The following is a 21,657-nucleotide window of genomic DNA, read 5'->3' as shown; positions in this document are numbered from 1 at the left end:
TAGGATTTTCTTTTAACCGAGCATACTCTAGAAGAGTATATTTCTTAGTGGGTTCGAAATCCCATAGTGGTTTTTCCCTATTTGGGTTTCCACATTAAATCTGGTGTTATGAGTGTTATGATGATTATGTGTTTATGAGTTTGCATGTTTAGCAGTTTTGGTTATATTGCTGAAGTATAAGTCACCGAGGTTGAATTTGTTGATTTTATGGAAGATTAAGTTTGTATGATTCACCCCCCCCCCCCCCATCTTGTTAGCTATTGGTATATGTACTTTACTTTTAGTATCAGAACTTACAGATGCCACATATGTTGATGAAAAGGAGTACAAATAAATGATAGGAAAATTGCACTATTTTGTTCACAATAGACCAAATATTGCTCATGCAGTTGATTTAGTTGTCAGATTCCAGAAGAATCCAAAGGAGACACACTTGATAGCAACTAAAAGGATATTCAGATATTTGAAAGGTACTATTGACTATGGATTATGGTATCCATATGTAGGAAACTTTGATTTGAAGGTTTACACAGATGTAGACTGGACAAGTAATGTTGATGATAGGAAGAGCACAACTGGTGGTGCATTCTTTCTTGGAGGAAGGCTTGTATCTTGGAGCAGTAAGAAGCAAAGTTGTATATCACAATCCACTACTAAAGTTGAATATGTTGCAGCATATATGAATTGTGCCCAGGCAATCTGGATGAAACACATTCTAGAAGGATTCAAGTTGAATATCACAAAACTAGTACAGATTTTGTGTGACAACACTAGTGAAATAAATATTTCAAAAAACTTGGTGTTGCATGCTAGAACCAAGCATATTGAACTGAAATATCATTTCTTGAGAGAAAAAGTGCAGAGTATGTTGGTATTATGGATGACTTCATCATGTGTTGCATTGTTTTTGTCATTGATGTCAACACTTATCTTTTTGGAGGTCTACATCATTGATTTGGCACTCTAGTTATATTGGTTTGTTGTTGAACCAACACATTGTGGTCTCGGTATGGATATTGGCTTATGCACAGTTATCGGTATATGTTTCACCGGAAGCTCCGGAAGTTGATGATGACTTGTTATCATCTAGAGATCATTTGGTTATGTTGAAGACATGGATTGGATGATTGCATTTGGCATTTTTCATATTGGACTGATTGGGTTCACATATTTGCCTTAACCAGTAGATAGGTCCAGGTTATGAACCTGCATGTTCCAAATCAGCACAACACATTTTGGAAATGGTTTATTGATTGGATAATGTGTAAATGTATTGAGACTAACATATTGTATTGCACCAAGACTTATTTTGTAATTGATTTAAATGTAATATCTTTAGGGAGCTGACCTAATGATTAGGTCTTAGGTTTTGTATAAATAATTGTAAGATCTTATTTGGAAGAAGTGTGTGTGAGTATGTGCGAATATTGAAGATTAATGTGAAGAGCGAAAATAAGCAGATCCTTGTGCAAATCACACAGATATCATCTGAAGGTTGAAGGAAAGAATGTTGAAGGTCATGAAGGTGTTTAGTCCTCATGCACAGAGCTTAAAACAATACTGAATCCAGCATTGTAGATGCTATATTGAAGAAGTACATTGATTATTGGATTTAACCATCCAACTGTGTAGTCAATGTGACTCCTAATTTTGTGATTGAGTCGTGAGCTCTAGGTGATTGGCCTTTTGGCATGTGTAGACCCCATTATTGTATTCACTTACTATCTTTAGTAGTATCATCTGATTGTGAGTAAGGTTTCCCACCGTGGTTTTTCCCCTTACAGGGTTTCCACATCAAAATCTCAGTGTCATGTGTTGTGGATGTTGTTTTCCTTTCTATTTTATGCATTAAGTTGTACCGGTATTTTTTATAACTGTTGATCTATTTTATCGGCATTGGATTTTAAGTTGGAATAATTTGTTTTGGGTTGCAATTTATTGACAACTGATTCAACCCCCCTGTCTTAGTTGTCTTTCCCGGTTCCTTACAATTGGTATCAGAGCCAAGTCCTCTTTTTGCAGAAGCCTAATCGCTTGAGGAGATCCTATGGCAACAAATATCTTCAGGAAGGACAATCCCAAACTTGATGGAACTAACTATGGTATATGGAAGATCATAATGGAAACACATATGAATTACATTGGAAGAGATATATGGGATGTTAAAAAGAATGGCTATGTTGCTCCTAATCAGAATAACCCTAATCCACCAACCTTGGCTAAAAACTTGGAGAATGATTGTAAAGCAAGGGAAGCACTTCTAAGTGCATTATCAGATCAGCAAATCATGGGATTATCAGACAGATCTACTGCAAAAGCTATTTGGGATAAATTGGAAACATTGAATGAAGGAGATTCCACTTTCAAAATTGCAAAATTGGAATGTTACCGGGTCAGGTATGAAAATTTAAAAATGGAAGAGGATGAAAGAATTTTTACATTTATGGAAAGAGTTAATGAAATTGTTTTAGGAATACAATGTTGTGGAGGATCTTTAAGTGAAGATGAAATTATTTCTAAAGTTTTAAGAGATTTGCCACCGGCTTACAAAATGAAAGTTACAGCTATTAATGAGTTGAGAACAATGCCTAATACATCATTATCTAGAGATACTTTGGTTGGAAAACTTTTAGCATTTGAGCTTGAAGAATTTGGTCATGTTGCTACATTCAAGACTGATATAGCCTTCAAAGCATCATCATCATCATCATCATCTAAAAAATTTGATTGGAAAGAACTTTATGCAAAAGAACTTGAAGATATCAAAAGAGAAAATGAAGAACTTGAAGCACTATTTGCAAGCAAGATTCCTAAAGGTCCAGCAGGAAGTAAGTATGAAGGTAAAGCACCTTTCAAATATTTTAATTGCAATAAAGTTGGTCATATGGCATCTAGGTGTCCTGATAGACATTCGAGACTAAGAGATGAGGCAAAGAGAACATATAAGCCTAACCCTAAATATCAAAGATACAGATTTAAGAAAAATAGAGATAAGTCATGTTACTATGTAGATGAAGGTGTTACAGATGATTCTGATGAAGATCCAGTAGATAGTGGATGGGCATTTGTTGAAATAAAAGAAGATCAACTGGCACCTATTGTCAAACCGGTAGAGCAAGCATTAGCAGCAAAAATTGAAGAAAAGGATGAATGGATCATTGATAGTGGATGCTCACATCATATGACTGGTGATAAAAGAAAATTCTTATCATTATGAGAATATCATGGAGATCTAGTAAGATTTGGAGATGACAAAGCTTGTTTAATCAAAGGAAGAGGCACTATATCTTTGGATAGTAAGCACAATACTGACAATGTTTATTATGTTGAAGGTTTAAAGCATAATCTTTTGAGTGTTGGTCAGTTAGTGGGAAAATTATTTCAATTACAATTCAAGAATGAAAAATAAAAAAATCATAAATTGAACTGGATTGGAGATTGCAACGGGTAATCAAACTAAAGGTAATATCTTTCATTTGAATACCATCGATAAGACATGTTTGATTGCTCAGATTGATGAAAGTTGGTTATGGCATAAAAGACTCTATCATGTGAATTTTGATTGCATTGTGAAGATCAGTTCAACCAAGGCAGTAAGGGATTTACCTAAGATTATGAAACCACATAATCCGGTATGTAAGGAATGTCAAATGGGAAAGCAAGTTAGAACAACATTTAAGAGCATTTAAGAGAAATCCAATAATATTTTTGATTTAATTCATACTGATTTATGTGGTCCAACAAGGACAAGGAACCCTCAAGGTGATAGATACTTTATGCTAATAACTGATGATTATTCTAGAATGTGTTGGGTTACTTTTCTCAGGGATAAATCAGAATCTTTTGGTAGATTCAAGATATACAAGGAAATGATAGAAAATGAAACTGACAATAAAATCAAATGTTTGAGATCTGATCAAGGAGGGGAATTTACATCTAGGGAATTCAATGCATACTGTGAATAGAATGGAATCAAAAGACAACTATCAGCACCCCAGACACCTCAGTAGAATGGAGTTGTGGAAAGGAAGAACAAAACTATATTAGATGCTGCAAGAACCATGATGATGGAAGCAAATCTATGTCATATGTACTGGAGAGAAGCAGTAAATACAATGGTTTATACTTTCAAAAAAGTTCACATCAAAGGTGAAACCGGTAAGACCCCTTATGAAGTATGGTTTAGACATATTCCCACTCTTAAATATGTCAGAATATTGGAAGCAGGTGCTATATTAGGAGAGATGAGTCTATTGGAAAATTTGATCCTAGAAGTGATGAAGGGATATTTCTTGGTTATTCAACTAGAAGCAAGTCATATAGATGTTATAATAAAATATTGCAGAAAATCCTTGAAAGTACTAATGTGAAGATAGATGAACATTTTAGAGGAGAATCAAGATCTATAGGTTCTGAACTGGCAGTAGAAATAATTATAAATGAAACGGAATGGATTGAAAAAAAATAGAATGAAGAGCCAGTCACACCAACATCATCAAAAAACTCAACTGTGACTGAAGAACAACCTGTAAATGGAAATTAGAATAAACCCAGGTATGTAAGATTGAATCATTCAGAAAATTAGATAATTGGAAATAAAAATCAATGTGTTATGACAAGAAGAAGATTGGCAAATGAAGAGGTATGTTTAATTTCTCAAGTTGAACCAGCATCAATTGTTGAAGCATGTCAAGATAAACATTGGATAAAAGTAATGGAAGAAGAATTAGAATAGATTGAAAAGAATAATACTTGGACATTAGTTCCTCGGCCTAAAGACAAAAATGTAATTGGAACTAAATAGGTATTTAGAAATAAACTTAATGAAGATGGTGAAGTAATCAGAAAAAAAGAAATATTAGTTTGTAAAGGTTATTCTTAGAAAGAAGGAATTGATTATAATGAAACCTTTGCATCGGTAGCCAGAATTGAAGCAGTAAGACTATTTCTTGCATTTTCAACTCACAAGAACTACAAGTTTTATCAGATGGATGTAAAATGTGCATTTTTGAATGGAGATCTTGAAGAAGAAGTTTACATTGAGCAGCCTGATGGATTTTCATTAACAGATGATAAGGATATGGTTTGCAGGTTAAGAAAAGCTTTATATGGATTGAAGCAAGCTCCCAGAGCTTGGTATACTAGACTAGATAAATATCTTTTAAAACTAGGATACACAAAAGGTAATGCTCATAGTAATTTTTATTACAAAATTACCAATGATGACATTTTGGTTATTGAAGTATTTGTGGATGATATCATTTTTGGAGAAGAGGAGTTATGCAAAGATTTTTCTAACAAGATGCATGAAGAATTTGAAATGTCTATGATTGGAGAAATAAAAAAAAATTCTAGGTTTGTAGATTTCTCAAATAGATAAAGTTATATTCATTTGTCAAACAAAATACTTGAAGGAACTCTTGAAGAAATTTGGAATGGAAAACTCCAAACTGGTAAGCACTCTTATGACTACAATTGATAAATTGGCATTAACAGATGATTCAACTCCTATAAATCCAACAAGGTACAAATCTATGATTGGAGGGTTACTGTATTTGACACAAACTAGACCTGATATAATGAATGCAGTGTGTATTGTATCAAGATTTCAAAGAAATCCTAAAGAAAATCATGAAACTACAGTAAAAAGGATTTTTTGGTACCTACAAGGCACAACAAATCTTGGTTTATGGTATCCTAAGGATGATAATTTTGAGTTATGTGCATATACAGATGCAAATTGCACAAGAGATGTGGATGACAAAAATAGTACCACTAGCGGTGCATTCTTTCTTGGCAGAAGATTAATTTCATGGATCAACAAGAAGACTTGCACATTATTATCTTTAGCAGAAGCAGAATATGTTGCAGCAACAACTAATTGCACTCAGGTATTATGGATCAAGCAAATGTTGAAGGATATCAAAGTAAATGCAACGAACGGGCAATTATTTACTATGATAACTCAGCAGCAATAGATATATCAAAGAATCCGATATTTCACTCCAAAACAAAGCATGTTTCTATTAAGTATAATTTTCTGAAAGAAAACATTGAAGCAAATGAAGTGAGATTGGTTTATGTGAACACTAAAGAGAAAATTGCAGATATTTTTAAAAAGCCTTTGCCTAAGGAAACATTTGAATATCTCAGAGAGAAGCTTGGGGTAATCACCCCACCAGCAGAGACTTAAATGATGCAGATTGGCATCAAACCGATAGGGACTAATAGAAAAATATTTTTTCGGCTTGATGAAGGAGAGCTACTGCTCAGGGGGAGTAGTTAGCTATATGTTATGTTTTGATTTTGATTCTTAACTGCTTTGGTATTTGATGTCAAAGGGGGAGAGATGTCTATGGAAAAACATTGTACTTTGAAGATTGGGGAAAGATGTATTATGGTTATATTGTTTCTATTTTTGGTATAGAACTTTGTGTTGATCTGTTTAGGGGAGATTGTTGGCATTCTATTTTTGGCACTTAGATGTTTTTCCATCTAGTGTTGCCATCAATGCCAAAGGGGGAGATTGTTAGTATTATGGATAACTTTGTCATGTGTTGCATTGGTTTTGTCATTGATGTCAACACTTATCTTTTTGGAGGTCTACATTGTTGATTTGGCACTCTGGTTATATTGGTTTGTTGTTGAACCGGCACATTGTGGTCCCGGTATGGATATTGTCTTATGCACAGTTACCGGTATATATTTCATCGAAAGCTCAGGAAGTTGATGATGACTTATTATCATTTGGAGATCATTTGGTTATTTCAAATACATGGATTGGATGATTGCATTTGGTGTTTTGCATATTGGACTAATCGGGTTCACATATTTGCCTTAACCGACAGATAGGTCCAGGTTATGAACTGACATGTTCCAGATTAGCATGGCACCTTTTGGAAATGGTTTATTGATTGCTTAATGTGTAAATGTATTGAGACCGACATATTGTATTGCACTAAGACTTAATTTTTAATTGATTTAAATGTAATATATTTAGGGAGATGACCTAATGGTTAGGTCTTAGGTTTTGTATAAATAATTGTAAGATCTTATTTGGAAGAAGTGCGTGTGAGTATGTGCGAATATTGAAGATTATTGTGAAGAGTGAAAATAAGCAGATCCTTGTGTGAATCATACAGATATCATCTGAGGGTTGAAGGAAAGAATGTTGAAGGTCATGAAGGTGTTTAGTCCTCATGCATAGAGCTTAAACCGGTACTGAATCCAACATTGTAGATGCTATATTGAAGTAGTACACTGATTATTGGATTTAACCATCCAACTGTGTAGTCAATGTGACTCCTAATTTTGTGATTGAGCAGTGAGCTCTAGGTGGTTGGCCTTTCTGCATGTGCAGACCCCATTATTGTATTCACTTATTATCTGTAGTAGTATCATCTAATTGTGGGTAAGGTTTCCCACCGTGATTTTTCCCCTTACAAGGTTTCCACATCCAAATTTCAGTGTCATGTGTTGTGGATGTTTTCCTTTCTATTTCATGCATTAAGTTGTACCGGTATTGCTATAACTGTTAATTTGTTTCACCGACATTGGATTTTAAGCTGGAATAATTTGTTTTGGGTTGAAATTTATTGACAACTGATTTACCCCCCCTCTTAGTTGTCCTTCCCGGTTCCTAACAGAGTAAAGATGTGTTATTGGAGCATGTATCTACTAAGGAGAAGCTAGTAAATATCTTTACTAAACCTCTACCTAAGACTAATTTTGAGTATCTTAGAGGTCAGCTAGGGGTTGTGCCCCTACATGAGGTCAATTGAGTAGATCTGAAACACATCAGTCCTAGAGCTAATTGCAGAATCTTGAACCAAGATTGATGTAGAGTGAAGTTATTCCATAGGGGGAGCATCAAGTTGTAGATTGTTGATGCAAAACAATGAAGTATGACACTGCATGTTTTACTTTCACTTTGGCATTGTTGTTAAAGGGGGAGAAGAACTATATGATTATTGGGAGAATAATTGTATGATTGATAAAGAGAAGATCTATAGCCTGTTACCAACTAAAGACATGGAGACTCGGTTGAAGGAGAGTACGTGGTAAAATGTAAATCAGGATTCCTATACCTGTATATGTGCATTACTCTCAATCATCATAATCAAGGGTATTGATATTTGTATTGCCATCAATGCCAAAGGAGGAGATTGTTGGAATTTGCATGAAGATTGCATTGATGAACTATTTTGTTGTCATTGATGTCAATTATAACTGGTAATGATGTTGTGTTGATATTGTTTTGCAACCGGTAGGAGAGATAAGTGGTGGAAACTGGTATTACTTGAGAAGCAGTGAGATCAACCGGTAACCCTACCTTTTGACATGCTAAACCCTAACCAATGGAGCTTGGTGTATCGGTTGTATTGATTTATGATCAAATGATGAACGGTAATGATTATGCCACATATGCATGTTGTATGTGAAGAGTTTCAAATGGTTTTGGCGTGTAGAGATAACGGTTTTTATCTTGGGAATGAGCGAGTACATTGCATGTAATGGAAACCCGTGATGAGTTACAGGAATCGATGAAGTGGTGATCAAGGATGTCTTAAATGATGTGAAATAATTGATATGTAATCCAATGGTCATACTTAAATCGATTTGCTTGTAATCTCTATGAGATCTTAGCTTTATGATGTGTTACCGACCTATTGTTTTTCTTATAAGGTCGATGAGTGATTTGTTGTAATGTTGGAAATTTTGGTTAAGTGTAAGAGTGATTGGTTTTTGAACCAGAAGGTGTATCTACAGTATGTGTGAAGGCAGATAGGAGCATGAAAAGGATCTGATCAAGTAGAGTAGTGCTATTTACTAGATCAACAAACCCCTATTGTTTTCTAACAATTACAAATCAAATATCTTAACCGGGTAAGCTCTAACAGGTTTTGTGCTATCTAAATCCTCTAGCCAGGTGATCCATTAGCTTGGATTTCAAATTCTCTATCGAGGTTACTCCTAACAGGGTATTGCTTCTAATAGGGCATTATAGTCAATCCCTTAACCAAGTGGTCCCTACCAAGATCTGTTCTTGATAGGACTTTTGTAAAGCTTTAGTAGGCTTAGCTCCTAATAGGGAGAACTTCATAAGAGTTCAGAGTACTTGTGGGTATTCATCCCCACCATGGTTTTTCCCATTTGGGTTTCCACATCAAAATCATTGTGTTAAGTGGTGAATGTTTTTGTGGTTATGTTTGCTATGGTTTATTTCCTAAACTGCTAAATTCACTTTGATATGATTACATGATCGACAGTAATCTGAAATATGCTTTTACTATTGTTGATAAAGTATTTTAATGTTTTTGTTAAAAGGTGTTGAGAGTTTCAGAGCTATTATACTATTATTCTGTTATGATAGTCAACCAGTATACATGATAGTGATATTGCAATTTGTAGTTCAGTGTTTCAACCAGTTAGCTCTGAGATTGAGTTGTGATATTGTTTTTGAGTTTCAAGGAAAATTTAGTTAGTTTCACCCCCCTCTCATTAGTTGTCTAGATCCTTATTGATTCATCATACCATCACTATCATTGCAGTTCATTCTTCCTTCCAAATTGTAGTCTAGATTTTTATGTAGTTAGTGAGACTCATTTTGTATTGAGCAATGTGCTCTAGGATATTGGCCTTCCTGCAAGTGCATGCCCCTCAATTTGTAATCACATACTTACTGCAAAAGTATTATCTGATTATGGGTAGGCTTCTCACTGTGGTTTTTCCCTTCACCGGGTTTTCCACATACAAATCTTGGTGTCATGTGGATGGTATTTATTCTCTAATTGTTGGTTATTCTTAATTGATATATCTTCTATTTCATAATTGATTTATGCATTCTGGTATTGATCTTCTATGTTTCGGTAACAATGTTTTAATTGCTTAAAGTTCTTGTAATCTGGTGACAACTAATTCACCCCCTCCCCTCTCAGTTGTCTTTCAGTTATTTGAACTGTTTAACAATTGGTATCAAAGCTTTGGTCCTCTCTATAGAATCATAGCCGTTTGAGGAAGATCCTATGGTGTCTAACAATTCAAGTTCATCTAGTTCATTTGTTGTTTTTTTTCAGAGAGAAATTCTTAGGCTTGATGGAACAAATTATAGAGTATGGAAGATTCAAATGGAGACTCATCTGAGATGTCTTGGTAAGGAAATTTGGGAAATCACAAAGAATGGTGCTACTCCTTTTAATATAGCATCTGGCAATCCTCCTCTGGAAAACTTGCATAAGGAGCTTGAGAATGATTGTAGAGAAAGAGAAGCCCTCTTGTGTGCACTTTATAATTATCAAATAATGGGATTAACTAACAAATCATCAATTCATTAGCAAAGGCTATATGGGACAAGTTGAAGACTTAATGAAGGTAACCCTACTGTTAAGATTGCTAAACTTGATGGTTACCAGGTGAGATATGAAATATTAAAGATGGAAGAAGATGAAAGGATTATTGCATTTATGGAAAGGGTAAATGACATTGTGATGGGAATTCAATGTTGTGGTGGATCTCTGAGTGAAGATGAAATAGTTTCTAAAGTTCTAAGAGCTTTACCTACGGCTTATAATATGAAGGCTAATGTAATTAATGAATTGAGAATAATGAATAATACTTTTGTCAATAGGGATACCTTGGTTGGAAAATTATCTGCTTTTGAGCTTGAAGAATTTGGACCTTCTGGAGCTATGAAGTTTGAACCTATTTTTCATGCATTTAAATCATCAACTAGCAAGCAAGATTGGAAAGCTTTGTATGCAAAGGAATTGGATGATATGAAGAGAGAAGATGAAGAACTTGAGAAACTTTAAGCTCTATTTGCTATAAAAGTACCTAAAGGACCGGTAGGAAGTATAAAAACAAATCACCTTTTAAATGTTTTGCATGCAATAAGATAGGTCATTTTGCATCTACAATACCTGAAAGGAATATAAGATTTGAAGAAATAGCTAGAAGATATTTTACGCCTAACCCTAGATATCAGAACAAGCATAAGTATAGGAAAAACAAAGATAAATCATGTTACTTTGTGGATGAGGAAGGTGTGACTGATTTCGATGATGAATCGGCACAAGACTCTACTAGTGGTTTTGGCAATGGAAAGGAATGGGTGTTCTTGGCTGTCAAGGAAGATGATTCGGCACTGGAAGAGAATGTACCTGAATAAAAGGCCCTTGCTGCTAAAATTGAAGATAAGGATGAATGGGTAATTTACAGTGGATTTTCACATCATATGACTGGAGATAAAAGGAAGTTTCTATCTTTGCAAGAATTTAATGGCATTCTAGTTAGATGTAGAGATGACAAATCATGCATGATCAAAGGAAAAGGAACTATATCATTAGATGGTAAGCACAATATTGATAATGTATATTATGTTGAAGGTTTAAGACATAATCTATTAAGCGTAGGACAATTGGTGGATAAGAGATTTCAATTACAATTCAAGGATGGAAAATGAAAGATCATTAATAGATCTAGATTGGAGATTGCAACTGGTACTCAAAACAAAAGTTAATATATTTCATTTGAATTCTGGTGATAAGACATGTTTGATTTCACAAATTGGTGAGAGTTGGCTATGACATAAAAGGCTATGTCATGTGAATTTTGATTGCATGGTAAAGATCAGTTCAACTAAGGCAGTTAGAGATATACCTAAGATTGTGAAGCCCTATAATCCGGTATGTAAAGAATGTCAAATGGAAAAACAGGCTAGAACCTCTTTTAAGAGTATACAAGACAAATATAATGATGTTCTTGATCTTATTCATACTGATTTGTGTGGCCCTACAAGAATTAAAAATTTTCAAGGAGATAGAGATTTTATGCTAATCATTGATGATTATTCTAGAATGATGGGGGTTACTTTTCTAAGGGAGAAATCTGAGTCTTTTGAAAAGCTTAAAATTTTTAAAGATAAAGTTAAAACTGAGATAGGATTGAAGATTAAGTTCTTAAGGTCAGATCATGGTGGATAATTCACATCTGGTGAGTTTAATAACTTTTGTGAGAAGCATGGCATAAGGAGACAATTTTTTGCTTCTCAGACACCTCAGCAGAATGGAGCTATGTAAAGGAAGAAAAAAACTATCTTGGATGCTACTAGAACCATGATGATGGAAGATAATCTACCTTATATCTATTGGAGAGAAGCAGTGAGCACTACAATTTATACATTCATCAGAGATCATATCAAAGGAGAAACCAGTTTGACACCTTATGATTGTGGTTTGGCAATACACCTATAGTTAAGTATTTCATAATTTTTGGTAGTAAATGTTATATCAGGAGAGATGATTTCAATGGCAAGTTTGATCCTAGATGTGATGAAGGAATATTTATTGGTTATTCTAATGAAAGCAAAGCATATAGATGAAATAAAAAGAGATTGCAGAGAATTGTGGAGAGTACTAATGTCAAGGTGGACGAGCAAAATAGAAGCCAAATCAAAGTTTATGAGCAAGAACTTGTAATGGAAATGATCATAAATGAACCAGTAACACCTTTACCAAAACAAAATGTTGAACCAATTACTCCGGCAGTATCAGAAAAATCAATAGTAACTGAAGAACAGGAAAGAGGAACATAAAATCAAAAGACTCCTAGGTATGTAAGGTTGACTCATTCAGAAGATAAAATCATTGGGGATAAGAATAAATGGAGTGATGACAAGATGAAGATTGGCAGCTAATAAGGTATGTTTAATTTCTCAAGTTGAACCAGTATCAGTAATTGAAGCATGTAAAGATGAATGTTGGATGAAAGCTATGGAAGAAGAATTATAAAAAATAGAAAAGAATAACACATGGATTTTAGTTCCCCGACCTAAAAATAATGTTATTGGAACTAAATGGTTATTTAGGAATAAATTAAATGAAGATGGATAAGTTGTAAGGAATAAAGTTAGATTGGTTTATGTGAACACTAAAGAGTAGATTGCAGGTATCTTCAATAAACCTTTGCCTAAAGAATCTTTCGAGTACCTCAGAGACAGATTAGGGGTTTCTGCCCCTCTAGCAAAAAACTTATTGATGCTATTTGGCTTCAGTCCGGTATGCATTATCAGAGATATTATTCATTCTAGATTGATGTGGTGATGTTACTACTTAGGAGGAGTGGCTAGTCTTGTGATTCAATTGTTTATGATTTTTCTTTGATATTTTTGTCAGATTGTTGGCATTGATGTCAAAGGGGGAGAGATAATCATGTGAAAAACTTAAGGAGATATATACATTAGGGGGAGAAATCTGTAGAACTTTACTAAGATATCATCTACAAGGAGAGTATAGATCATAACTTCATTTCTATATTCTTGTGTGGGAGATTTGTTTGGCTTTTCTTGGCACTTGGATATTTTTCACATCTAGTATTGTCATCAATGCCAAAGGGGGAGATTGTTGGCCATTTGGAGGAATTGATTATTTGTTGCATTCATGTTTTGTCATTGATGTCAACACTAGTTGTTTTGGCTGCTTTACCAGCATCCTTTTAGTCCTAGTAAGTTGTTTGGTTTCTGGTTGGATTAGATCATGATGATCAAGTATGCTTTGGTTTTTGGAATTGTCTTGGATCTGCTACTTAGATTCATGTTCAGTTAGTTGGTCTTGATTTTGTAAGCAAATTCTATCTTATATGCTAGTAAGCTTGGTTTGTTGATCTAGTGAGGGTTTCACCACCAAAGATATGTTGAAGATCTTTGATATTATGCATAAGTGGTGTTGGTGCGGCTTCTAGTAGAGATTTAGGATGCTGATGATGATCATTTTTGAGACTTGGCTGATTGGGATCATTGATTTAGTGTGTGTGGACCTAAATTGGGTCTAGTACTATCTAGGTTATGGACTGACTTAATGTAACGTGTTGATTGGACTTTTCGATGTGTTTCCAAGATATCTTATGGGTTGGATATTATTTGTTTGGTATCAAACCGACATGTTTTGTAATTATGTAATTGCTTTATTGTCTGGTGGCCGACCTTATTGTTTGTGGTCAAGGGTTTGTATATATATAATATAAGATCTCATTGTAGATCATGTATGGAATGTAAGGGATAATGAAAAGGATGTATATGAGCGAATAATGTAATAATCATTCATGCAAACAATTTGGTTGATCATTGGTGATCGAGTTGGGTTTATGTAAGAGGATTAAGTCCTCTGGTATTGATCTTAACCAGAACTATATTCAGGCATAGGAGATGCTATCATTGTAGTTCATTCATCCTTCAGAATTATAGTCTGGATTTTTATGTAGTTAGTAAGACTCCTTTTGTAATGAGTAATTTGCTTTAGGCTGTTGGCCTTCCTGCAAGTAGAGGCCCCTTAATTTGTAATCACATACTTGTAGATGATGAATACTAAGAGGGGGGGTGAATTAGTATGCCAAAAATCTCTGCACTTAAACACTTTACAAGGCTGACAGTAAACCAATAAAACAGTTTAGCAGACAAACCGGTTAGCACACATGCAAACCAAATAGAAAATAATGCATTCACCCACAAAAGCACAAACACCATAACACATGGGATTTTGACGTGGAAACCCAAATGGGAAAAACCACGGTGAGATGGAACTCACAAGTAACTATCTACAGAATAGGAACCAGACCGGTTAAGGTCTTACAATGTTCTTTACTAGAACAAATCCTGTTAGGAATCTCAATCTCTGTTAGGAGATAAGTTAGATTAAAGACTACCTTGCTAGAGGATTTTAGATCCACATATGTGAACCACCTTGTTAGAGGATTTACAAAAGGCTTTTGGGCCTACCCAGTTAAGGGCTACAGACTTGTCAAAGATGTGAGTAATCAACAAGTGTTTGATCTAGCTAATAGCACAGACTGCTTGGTTAGATCCTTGATAGCTCGTTCCTAATGCACTTCAGCATTACTTTAGTCTTCTACACATTCATATTCTCTCCAACTCCTCAACCACCTTAAACCCTAGCCGCAATATCAACTTTTGCAACAACAGCATTATACACAACCTAAAACCCTAGACATGATGTCCTTATAAAGGAAACTGATTTCATGTCAGTCCAATAGGATTACATTACAATTTCCTAGGTTCAATGAACCTGGACATACTTGGTAACATGACACAAAAAGAACCGTTAAGGTGTCGGCGCCGTCAAACAATCGGTGGATGGTAACTCATCACAAAATGTCGGTTGGTAACTCATCACAGAGTATTACCGGTTCATACAAAATACTGGTTCAAGCAAAATGCCGGTTTGACAAAAATGAAGACTGGTAAAAATGTGTTATGCCGCTTTAATCCCTCATATCGCTTGGGATCCACAAACCTCTTGGGGTCAACATGCCGCTTCAGACCAGGAAACACATTCTGCAAAACACCAATAGTCTAATGACTATAATACAACATACCGGTTGGAACAAATACCAGTTGTGCTCTAACTTATACATATAAAGAGGATCTCAATGCAAGTGTGTGTCCATCAATGATAATCACACCATAAACATAAAAAATGCCAACAATCTCCCCCTTTGGCATTGATGGCAACACTTAGGAAAATAAAATTTTGACATCTAAGTGTTTTACAACAAAATCATGTCATTAGCAAAATTGCTCCCCCTAATCATATACACTATCCCTTTGACAATGCAATGTATAACACTTTTGCATATAGAGCATAAACATTGAGATATTCAGTGCATATATCAAAATTTTGATTACCAGATACTTCTCGCAAATAGAATTCTTCTCCCCCTTTGCCAACAATGACAAAGTACAGCTGAACAACCTTGTTTTCATTTGATATTAAAATAATAAAATTTTATGACAATAAGGAATAATACTTGTCAAAAATAGATTTAAAGTCCTGCAATAATTGTTTCATCGATAAAGATCAGGACTCAAGTAGGGAGGTGGCTACTTCTTTCTCTGTCTGCATCTGGGAGACTTGTTCTTCCATGGCATCAATTGTGCTCATCTCCTGTGTAATTGTTAAGGCATCCAGGTTTAGATAGCACTTCTGAAGAATTTGCAATCATGGGAGTAGAACCAGTTGTAGCTCCTGCAAATCTCTAGATCGGGTGTTGATCTCTTGCTCCATTTTTGCTAACTGGATGTGAAACCAGTGAACGGTTTGCCCATAAGTTGTAAAGGAATCATAAGGTGGCTTGAATGTGCTCATGTAGGACTGCAAGTCCGTTTGAATATCCAGAGCGTCCCTTATATCCTTTTGTTCTTTCTTCAGTTCAAACCAGAGCTCATTCAACTTCTTCACCAGAGCTATATTAAGAGCTTTTTGATGCTCCTTCTTGACATTTGTCTCTGCTGCCTCTTCTAGGCTGTGCACCTAATCATCCACTACTATGCATAGGATTTTTAGTTTAGCCAGTGATGATTCAGTGTTGGGAAGGTTAGTACTGGGTATCAAACCGGTAAGAGTGTCCACAACCGCTTCAATTACATCCTACTCCTTCTTCCTCCGTATGTTTTCAAGTCATTCTTGGGCAACTTTGATGCTCTGCATCAGCTCCATTTCACTTGTAGACTGGAGGTCGATAGGACTGGTGAGGTCAGTCGGTTTGTCTTGACTACTGGTTGCCTTCGGAGTCTCCATCTGGGTTCTCTTTACTGCTTCTCTCTCCTTATCCTCTTCTATTTTTTTCTTCTCCGCTTCTCTCCTCTTCTCCTCTACTTTGTCTTCCTCAGCCTTTTTCTTTTCTACTTCCTTCCGCTTCTCCTCTTCTTTCTCTTCCTCTTCCTTCTTCTTTTTCTCTGCTTCTCTCCTCTTTTCCTTTGCTTTGTATTCCTCTACCTTTTTCTTTTTTGCTTCCTTCTTCTTCTCCTATTCCTTATCTTTCTCTTCTTTCTTTTTCTTTTCATCTTCTTGCTTCTTTTTCTCTTCTTCATCCTTCTTCTTCTCTTCTTTATCCTTTTTCTTCTTCTCTTCTTCATCCTTCTTCTTCTTCTCTTCTTCACCCTTTTTCCTCTTCTCTTCTTCATCCTTTTTCTTCTTCTCTTCTTCATCCTTTTTCCTCTGCTCGGCCTGTTCCTTTGTCACTTCCTGTCTATCCTTGGCTTGCATATCAACCTATTCAGCTTGTTGTTCCTATCTTGTTGCCTCAGATGGTGTTTCCTGAGTAACATCTTCTACGTCTAGGGCATCGACATCAATAGTGTCGATCGGTTCATCAACCGGATTTCCTTCATCATCAAGTACTTCACCTGATTTGGATATAACCGGTTCTTTCTCAGCTTGCCAGTTGGCTTCAACCACTCGATGCATCTTTAGAGCTTCTAGAGTACAAGTGTGTGTATCCTTGAGCACTTCCTTACCCTTCCCTTCTAGTAACAGGAGTCTTCTTCTTCTCATGAAGAAGAGCCCTTTGTATTTGTTCATGATATCGAACAGTTCCGAATTTGATACATCAGGAAAATGTTCAGCAAAAACTTTTTCTCTCATTTCCTGTTCCTACTCTATGGCAATGCGCCATTTATTGTCTAAGGAATTATACAAAGAATCCAGTGTTTCAGATCTAATTTTTGAAGGCGACCGATCATTAACACATAAATACTAAATTATTTCATTTTCAACCGCTTCCTTTTCATCATCATTAAAGTCATCAAAATACTCAATTAAGTCATGTAGCACTTTTCTCCTAATATTCTTTATTGTTCTTTGACAATGTGTCAAAGGTTTATAGGAAGAGATATCTATATTTACCGGTGCAGATGATGTCGGTTCATTCTTTATCTTTATCTTTGCTTGACATGTTTTCTTTGGTTTTTCCTCAGACGTAGTTTCTTCTGAGTCTGGAGAGGTATTCTTTGTCTTCCTCTTTCTCTCAAACACTTTAGCCGGTGCCGCTTCAGGTTTCTTCTTAGCCAGTGACTGCTTGGTCACTGCAGGATTGGCTGTAGTAGCTGGTGCTGATGCTGAAGGCACTGATTTTGCCTTCTTCACTAAAGGCTCTTTTCCTTTCTTTGTTGGTGGTTCCTCAACCAGTGTTATCCTCTCTAGGTAGGTGTCGATTCTCTTTGCCTCAGGATCAAGCGGTGAGGAAATAAGGGTAGAGGCATACCCTTCTAGCATATCATACATCACCTCATAGCCCATTGGCTCTACTTCTTCTACTCTAGGCTCAACAGCCTCCATTATGCATTGATCCACCTTAATGGTGAAACAGATATCATCTTCATATTTCTTGATGATGTCACCTGATACTCTCATTCTTTGGCTCATTTTCCGTCTAAACTCATCAAAATACTTGTTCAGAACTTCAGGGTGACCGGTTCCCACTGCTTGCAAACTTTCCTTTATTTGTTTGGTAACCAGTTGATCCACCGACCACTGAATGTCTCCCACTCCTGGGAAGTATCTTTGAAAGTAAAAGAACAACCCAACCAACAATTATCCAAACTTGAACCTTAGTGCATTATCCTGTTTGATCGACTTTATATTCAACAGGAGTTGCCTTTGCATACCGGTGCATAGGTCAAATGATGCATCCTCCTTGATCATCTGGTAAGCGGCATTTATCGCTGCAGCATATACAGAGTTAATTCTATTGGCTAAGAATGTCCGGTATCCAATCACCATACATGCATAGTTCACCAGATCATCCTTGATAGAATTTACAGTCATACCTCATGAGTCGCTCACTGAACCAGTGAACTTGGACATTTTAGTTTTGCTTACCGTCCTTAGGGCTGGCACGTCCCCTGTATTGCAGAAATGGGTGATGGCATGAATTGCTTGTGGTGTTATATCATGTGTTCTTTCCAGGTACATCTTGTCACCATGAACTCTGCTCAAAATGATCCTAATGTGATCATCTGTGAAATCCTCAAGGAAATAAGCAACATTGTGGAGCTTCTTCTTCTCCAAGATACTATATTCTAGTTTGATCTTTTTATCTTGTCCACAGAACAAACCTAGCTGGGAGTGGATAGCAAGAGACCCTAGGTCTTTGAGTTTACAATCAATATAATCTGAGATTCCCTCTTCTACTAAAACACCAGCCGGTACTCGAGATAGGGCATTATACTTAGACTTGCGTTGATAAAACTTGCAGACTCGACAGATGCACTAGAACTAGTATAAGATGCGGGAGCCATGATAGAAACTTAAAAACTCAAGAAATACCTTTTGAAACACGAGAATTTAGGGCTTTCAAATTCTCCTTCACTTCACACTCCATCGGTTGGAGAATCATCGCTTTGTGTTCTTCACTTGGCCGCTTGCAATTTGAACTTGAATCTCCTTTGCGGTTTCTCAATTTCTCAAAATCTCAGCTCAAATCGCCTTTTCGTCGCTCTGCCATTTGAAAAACTTTTCTTCACTCGAAAACTGATAGTGAGAAATGATTTGAAAAATGTTTTAAGCATATTCCTCACCTACCGTAATTAATGCTCCTCCATTAGGGCATAAACCCTAATTTGCCATTTTACCATTTCCGGTCTTCTGCCAAATGACAGGTATCACATACCGGTTAAGGTCTTTTACCGGTGTAAACTAGGGGTTCGAAACATTTCGCCATTTTCTCCCCCTAAGCTTTTCTGAATCTTAGTTTGACGGTTCCGTGATTTCCACACTAGGTGTAGAAACCGGTTCTTCTTGTAACACCGCTGGTTTCTTCTTCCAGGTTTTGTTCATGTCCACTTGAATAGTATCAACATCAATGTTTCCTTCAGGAGTGACCAGTATATCATCTGATATGTTCTTTCTTGATCTATAGAATCTGGCAATGTGATCCGATCTGTTGCAGTGATAGCAGACCAATCTAGGTGCTCTCCAAGTTCCATTGTTCATGTTTTCATTCTTCCTTCTACATGTTGCAGCAGTGTGACCATGACCATGACAGACCATATAGTTTGCTCTCCATCCGGTTGCCGCTTGATAGCCACCGCTTCTTTGCTAATGATTGAAGGCATTAAACCGGTTGTGATTCTGGTTCACAAAAGGCTCAGGACCAACTCCTTGGGTCCTCTAAGGATATCTACCAATGTTGTTCATAACTGACCTGCATTCAGATGCTCTATGCCCATACTTGTTGCATGCATAATAGTTACCATTGAATCTATAGGATCTAGGCTTATCATTTAGGAAATAAGAAAAATTGTTGTAAGCCTTACTCCTACAAGCATTTGCAGTATGTCCTTCTTTAAGACAGTTGAAGCAAACAGGTTTAAAATTTTGCTTACCTTTATCCTTTGATGTCAGTTGTTTCTTTGATGTTCCAGCATTTGTACTAGAGGTTTCACCTTCCTCATGACCAGAATAACCAAGTCCACTGGTATTCTTGACCGGTTTGGCAGATTCAAGCTTTTGCTCTAGCTTGACAGTACTCTTGTTGAACTTAGCAAGTATTTCCTTAGACTAAGAGAGTTCTTTGGAAATAGCAGCATTTATTTCCAACAGGTTTTCATTCTTAGATATGGCAATGTTCAGCTCTCCTTGCATGTCTTCCTTTTCCACTTTGCTTGCATGGAGTTGAGCAGTTAGGGCACTGATCTCTTGTTTCAGCTTGGAGATCTCATGATCTCTTTCTTTCACCAGATGTTCAGCTTTCATCTGGTTCTCAAGCTCTTGACACATCCGGATAGTCAGTCCTTCCAACTCCTTTCTCAGGTTGGAGTTTAATTCATTCAACTTATTTACTTCTACAATTAGGGCTTCCATGTCTACTTCATTTGAAGAACTATTTTCAGATAGCTCCATCAACTTTTCAGCATGTTCTCTCCTTTTTGCTTGAGATGCCTTGTATTTGACCATAAGATCATCATAGGGTTGCTCAAACTGAGTGAGTCGATGAGTAAGTTCCCTTATAGAGTATTCCCCCATATCTCTTTCCAAGTGGTTAAACTTATAGAAAGGTAGGCTCTGATACCAATTGATGAATACTAAGAGGGGGGGGGGGTGAATTAGTATGCCAAAAATCTCTGCACTTAAACACTTTACAAGACTGACAGTAAATTGGTAAAACAGTTTAGTAGACAAACCGGTTAGCACACATGCAAGCCAAATAGAAAATAATACATTCACCCACAAAAGCACAAACACCATAACAAATGGGATTTTGACGTGGAAACCCAAATGGGAAAAACCACGGTGAGATGGAACTCACAAGTAACTATCTGCAGAATAGGAACTAGACCGGTTAAGGTCTTACAATGTTCTTTACCAGAATAGATCCTGTTAGGAATCTCAATCTCTGTTAGGAGATAAGTTCGATTAAAGACTACCTTGCTAGAGGATTTTAGATCCACAGATGTGAACTACCTTGTTAGAGGATTTACAAGAGGCTTTTGGGCCTACCCGGTTAAGGGCTATAGACTTGTCAAAGATGTGAGTAACCAACAAGTGAGTTAATTGATTTAATTGTGTTATCCTTATTCCTTGCAGTATTTAATTAATCTTGTCACTATTAATTAATTTATCAAATAAATTAACTATTCCCTTCTTCTCCTAAAGTCCCCTCCAATTATCATTTCCTCTAAACCCACTTAGTTAATTAATTCTAATTAATTAATCTAGTCATGTGATTCCTACAAATCACTTTTTCCTAATCCCACTTAACCTAATTAATCCTTCTAGAATCTCTCATAATCATGTTTATCATTATCCTTCAATTTTATAGTCCCACTTGTTGAAATGTGGCGACTAATCAACAAAGTACTATACA

The sequence above is a fragment of the Cryptomeria japonica genome, chromosome 3, assembly GCF_030272615.1.
Source record: "Cryptomeria japonica chromosome 3, Sugi_1.0, whole genome shotgun sequence".
Lineage (NCBI taxonomy): Eukaryota > Viridiplantae > Streptophyta > Pinopsida > Cupressales > Cupressaceae > Cryptomeria > Cryptomeria japonica.
Note: the sequence above shows the minus strand (reverse complement) of the source record.